The following is a 6,091-nucleotide window of genomic DNA, read 5'->3' as shown; positions in this document are numbered from 1 at the left end:
CGGGAGACGGAAAGGCGTGCGTCGGACGTATAAGGAATACGATAGGCTGAGGTCGGACCACGTGAGAGCCAGTTTCGCGCCTATTGGCTACTGATCCTCGGGCGCCCAGATTTCCGGTTCGGTAGTCATTTTTTCCGTACTTTGCGCTCTGTTTATTTAGTTCCGATGCGCCCTCAATGAGGACCCGACTCTAGGGTTCCGAATAAATTTGGTACCGCGCCGGAAGAAGAGAATCAAGTTTGCACAGCCGCCACCAGATGGAGCCAGAGAAAAACGCAAGGGCCTCAGTTCTTGTTCTCAGTTTTCAATGGGATATTGGATATCAAAGTCCCTTTTAATTATTGAAGATGTTCCAGCCAGAGACCCTGGGGGTGGGGAATGCTCCCGGAGGGATCTTGAGGAATGGGTGGGAATGGTGTTGCACGTGCAAGGCGTATGTACTACCCCTTGGACCATATTCCCAAGTCCCTTTTAAAGAACATTATTATTATTATTATTATTATTATTATTATTATTATTATTTTGAGAGCATCATAAGGTGCCAATATTTTCATTATTTAACGGTTTGAGTATGTTTCGAGCGCTCTTTTGTTTTCTTGGTTTGTATTAGTGAGCAAAATCAAGATCATTGTCCTTGAAACGTTTTACATTCTAGCAGGGAAAAATCAAAATAAAACAACATATAGCATGTGTCTTACCTATACTAACATATGGACATATGGAAGGAAAAAAGAGATAGTGAGGATTAATTAGGAGTTGTGAGTCGCTAGACTCGGTGTCGATGAGAATATGAGATTTGAATGAACTTCTTGAGAGAAGTGAGGGATGAGACATAGTCCATGTCTGATGAGTCTATTTGGTGGCTGGAGTGTTAAAAACAAAGTGGACAGTAGTAGAATAAGGACTCCTAACTAGGGGTTGGGTGGCAGATCATTAAGGCTCTTATAGGTTATAGGTAAGACTTTGATTTTCATTCTGAGTGAGAAACCACGGCAAGGTTTTGAGCAGGGGGAGAGGGTGTTAGTTTTATACAGATCACTGTAATTGCATTTAGAGGACTAGAATGGGGAAGGGAAATTTGCTGGGGATAAAGAGGGAGAAAGAAATAATAGGAGAAGATGACCAGATCATCTAAGTAAGAGATGATTGGTACCAAGACAACTTCAGCAAAATGTGTAAAATAGGGGTAACTTTTCAGAGTATAGACAAGAGGATTTTCTGAGAAATTGTAAGTGAAATGTGAATAAGAGGGGTATGACTCTGTGTATTTGTGTGTATATGTGTGTAAAGGTTAAGGGAATGGCCTTGAGTGGGGCAACAGCAGTAACTAAACCTCGGGGTAAATTCCAGCCCCACAAATGGTCCCCAGTCACTCCCAGATGTGACCTCTGAGCACTGCCAGGTGTGGCCCCAAAACTGGAGATAGAAAGTAATTTTTTCCTGCCTCTATGAAAACTTGTAGCCATTTAAAAATTATTTAGGGGCTGGAGCAAAAGTACAGCGGGTAGGGCATTTGCTTTGCATGTGGCCGACCTGGGTTCAATTCCCAGCATCCCATATGGTTCCCCAAGCACCACCAGGAATAGTTTCTGAGAGCAAGGCCAGGAGTAACCCCTGTGTATAGCTGGGTGTGACCCCTCAAAGCAAAAAATATTATTTTTTCAGTTTTTGCTTTTTTGGTGATACTCAGGGGTCATTCCTGACTCTGAACTCAGGAGTTACTCATGGTAATATTTAGGGGACCATATGGGATGCCAGGGATCAAACCCGGGTCAGCCACATGCAGGGCAATTGTCCACCCACTGTACTATTGCTCCAGCCCTGAAAACTTTCAGCCTTTTCCCACATAATGTTGAAAAGCTTTAGAAACCAGTGGTGGAACAGAAACAAAATGGTTGCATAGTTATATTCACAGACATTCAGAAGTCAGTTCATCGGTTTTTAGTAGATTTGCAGGCTGACATACAACACTCAGACACCGGGGCTCTTAGATATCCCGAATATGGCAATGTCTGGTCTAATTCTGGGTATTTGCCTGAAACTCCAGGCTTGAGGCACTGTGGCCCTTTGATGCAGAACCACCAGACAGGGCTGGGGTTCTGAAAAGCCAGTTTGTCCCTTCAAATCAAGGGGAAAGCACGAAAGTGGGAGAAACCTGACCCCAGGGCGGCAAGGTAGGTTTTCCAGACTGCAATCCTCCGCTAGGCTGTGGCTCTTTCTGGCTTCCTGGTTGTGGATTTGGTTATGACATGAGGTGTCAGTTTGGTGCCTCATCCTTATCAGGAAAAAAACCCCAAGGAGAAAGACATAAGTGTTTGGAAAGTCTTGTTGGGCATTTATTTCTACCCTATGTCCCTAGCCCCAACCTGACCTATGCAACTATGTTGAAATAAATGACTTTTGCACTGACTGTTGATATATAACAAGGGATCAAAAACAAACAAACAAAGGAATGCAAAACCCACAAAACTAACACAGTGAATTAATCAGTGGTCTCCAGGAGTCTTCTCTGTGGCTGGCTGGATTGTGTTTCTGAATCTCATTGGCCTGTAGATTTTCACTGTGCTGTTGACCACTGCTTCAAGATGTCTCTCTAATAATGCAGGGCCAGAAAAAAATGACATGTTATCCATCAAAAAATACTTGGTAATTTTTTTTGGGGGAGGGAAGCACTCCTGGCTCTGGACTCAGGGATCACTCCTGGTGGTGCTCAGAGAACCATCTGGGTTTCCGTGGATCAAACCCAGCTTGGCTGCGTGCAAGGCAAGTGCCCTGCCCTCTGTATTATCACCCCAGCCCTTAATTTTAATATTTTGAAGCACCTTGACAGTCTTTCTCATAAAGACTGCACTAACTTACATTCCTACCTCCACGCAAAGGGTAGGAGGGTTTCTCTTTCTACAAACCTTCTCAAACAATTATTGCTTCTAGCCTTTGGTACTGGCCTTTTGCACTGATGTGAAATGGCTGCTTGTTGTGGTTGAATGTGCATTTACTGGATAAAGGTGATGATGAACACTCTGTAGCTGCATCCTCCAGTGCTTTCTGATTGTACTGCTTGATCCAGGTTGCACACTTTAGTTGTGGTGCTCTGGGATGCTCACACCTTTAGTTGTGGGCTTGCACACACTTGCTGCAGTGCCTGTGGAAGTTGCTTGTGGTGCCAGGGTCAGACAGATCACAGAGTTGTGCAGATAACACTCAGTGACTGTGGATGGCATCTTGGATCAAACTATTGACTGCACACTTGCAAGGCAGAATCCTTAGCCACGGAGTCATTTCTCGTTGCCTCCTCCATTTTATTCTCCCTCCTTTTCTCTGTTTTTTTTCTTTATTATCTCTGTCCCTCCTTTTCTCCTTCCCTCTCTCTTCCTTCAATTTTTCCTTCCTTTATCCCTTTTATACTTTCTTCTTTCCTATTTATCCTTCTTACTTTAAAATCATTTCTATTGAAGTAGCATTTCATTATAGAAGTTTCAGGTGTGCTGCTGAGGTTTTTTGCTGCTGTCATCAATGATGGCCTTGTAACCTAATTTGGGAGGGCTTCCCGAATCTCACAGTTTGCTTTGGATTCTGCTGTTGGGTGGGGTCATGTTAGACTGTTAGAAACTTGTGAATAAGAGGGGACAATTTAGCCTCATCACCTTTCTGCTGATCCAAAATGTCAGTACATCTGGAGGATATCTGGTCTCAGACCACCTCCCCTGCTTCAAATCTGTCTCCCTGTTGTTTTGGCTGGTGTCCACGCCCCTAGTCATAACTTGTTCATGCCTTACCCAGACAAGTAAGTTTCTGTTCAGGTTCCTGTGAACTTCCTTCTGACTCCACTTTACCAGAAAAGACTCTTGGCTACTAGCCACCGACAGCTCTTTTTAGGTCACAGATCTCTGCTTGCTTGAGGAAGCAGCAATCCCTACAGACTTCTGCTAAATTTTGGAGAGCAGAAATAATTCAAAGATAGTATCATCTTCAGGGTTTCAGGGATGAGTGGGAGGTTTCAGTGTTAGCTGTAATACTGGAGGCTCTATAGTTCAGTTATTAGAACTCACAATTACACAATTTATAAATATTAATGGGGTTTTATACATATGCGTATATATGTTTATGTAATAAGTTATGGCCAACTTCTTGACCTGTGCATTAAATGATCACGACAGAACCTTTACTCACCTCAAATATGCCACAAGTCCATTGTAGTCAATATCCCATTTCATATAAAGCAAACAACCTTTTTTTCCTGCATAACTACAGACTAGTTTTCCTGTAAATGGATGAATATGGGGTTAATTTTATGTGTAGTTTCTTTTGATGAGTACAATATTTATGTTGGTATAATAGAAATGGCTCATTTCTCTTTAGAGTGGAATAATATATATATATATTTTTACTTGTTGGGTAAGTGCCTAGGAGTAGAATTGACTAGGTTATTGGGTAGATGAACATGTGCACCTCTACAGGACCTTGTAGGGTTGTTGGAATGATTCTATAATTTTACATTTTTTTACCAGAAATGAGAGAGAATTATGTTAAGAACTCATTCTTGAGGTAAAGAAAAGATGAGAGAAGGATGGCTTTTTTTTTCTGTGCTTGTCTGAGGTGGATTGCTGGGTGAAGAGGTGGTCTTGTGGTGATAATCACGCTGATGTGGTATTCTTTATCTCTCCCCTTCTGGACCAGCGCTTGGGATGGAACTAACATGGGTCACTTATTTATGCCTGTTACTGTTTGTTTGGGATGTTAGTTTGCAGTCTTACATCTGTGTTTGACTCAGACCATTGACAACCCTTCCTACTTTCTTTCTTGGGCTTATTGACTCTTTTTCTCTTGACTTCACTTCCAATTTATCTTTTATAAGTGTTGATCTTATATAAGATTGGGACTCTGACCTCTATTTTCTCTCCTGAAACTTCATGCTTATCTTACTGATGATGATGACTTAGGTCCTTTCGGGAAATACCATGCCTGGGTTCAGCTCAACAGAGGCCCCTTTGTCTGAGTGAAGAGTGAATCCTCAAGTTCATACCTCAATACTGTGAATAAGCCTAAGGAAAGCAGCCTGAGTTGGCCACCGGTCAACCCCCAGTTAGAATATAAACATGCACGGAGAGGATGACCTTCCAGTCTAGTGATTCAGGAGCATTCCCTGGAAGACAAGTGCCAGAGACAAGTGTCAGAGTCATTCAGCTTTTTGACTGAACCCTGCACTAATTCTCTGACCATCATCTTACTAGCGGCTGCCAAATCACAGGGGAGATTGCAAACCTCATTGTCTTGAGGAATGTTTCTCATAGCAGAGATAGATATTTCTAACTGACCTCATGAGGCCCTACCTATGATGGACATTTACCGTGCATGTATACGCCATCAGAACAACCAAGATGTACAGAAGGTGATTATGACCATTGTGGGGGCAGGATTGAGGGCACCTTCTCAAAAGGATCTTGCGTGGGAGGAGTATTTGGGAATGGGGGTCCCTACCTAGATGAAGTAGATGCCTAGAAGCAGAATGATTAATATATTGTGCAATTTTGTCTTGTATCTACTTCTCTGGGTGGAGAAAGATTAGAACTCTCTGGTAGCTTAACCTAGAAACTCCAAATTTTCCACATTTGTTTCTGGTTACCTTTGTTTCTTTGAGAGTTTTCTGTGAAGAAAATCACTATATATAGTGAGTGTATAAAGATATGTGTAGGTGTATATTAGAGAGGGGGGAGAGGAGAGGAAAAATGGAGAGACAAAGAAAGAGACATCGGCATCAGTAGCTCCATCATTCTGTGTGTCTGTCTCACTTTCTCTTTTGTGCGCTCATTTCTCTCATGTGTCTTTTCGTACGTCTTTGACTATTCTCATCTTTGGCCTGTAACTCTTCTGTTCCCTCCCCTTCCTTTTCAGGGACTCCCTTATTCCAGTTACTATTCCGTTCACAGCCGGCCAGTGTTCACAGGGAGGAAGGTCTCCTTTTATTTCCTGCTGCCATTCTCCGATTAAAATGGGTTCTTTTGTATATCATTTCTACTTTGGATGTGACCCTCAATCTCTGTCCCCATGATCATCTGACCTGGAGCCCTCTAGGGGAAGCAGACGCTTGAGG

The sequence above is a fragment of the Sorex araneus genome, chromosome 6 (genome assembly GCF_027595985.1).
Source record: "Sorex araneus isolate mSorAra2 chromosome 6, mSorAra2.pri, whole genome shotgun sequence".
Taxonomy (NCBI): domain Eukaryota; kingdom Metazoa; phylum Chordata; class Mammalia; order Eulipotyphla; family Soricidae; genus Sorex; species Sorex araneus.
The sequence above is the reverse complement of the archived record's forward strand: the minus strand, read 5'-3'. Positions refer to the sequence as shown.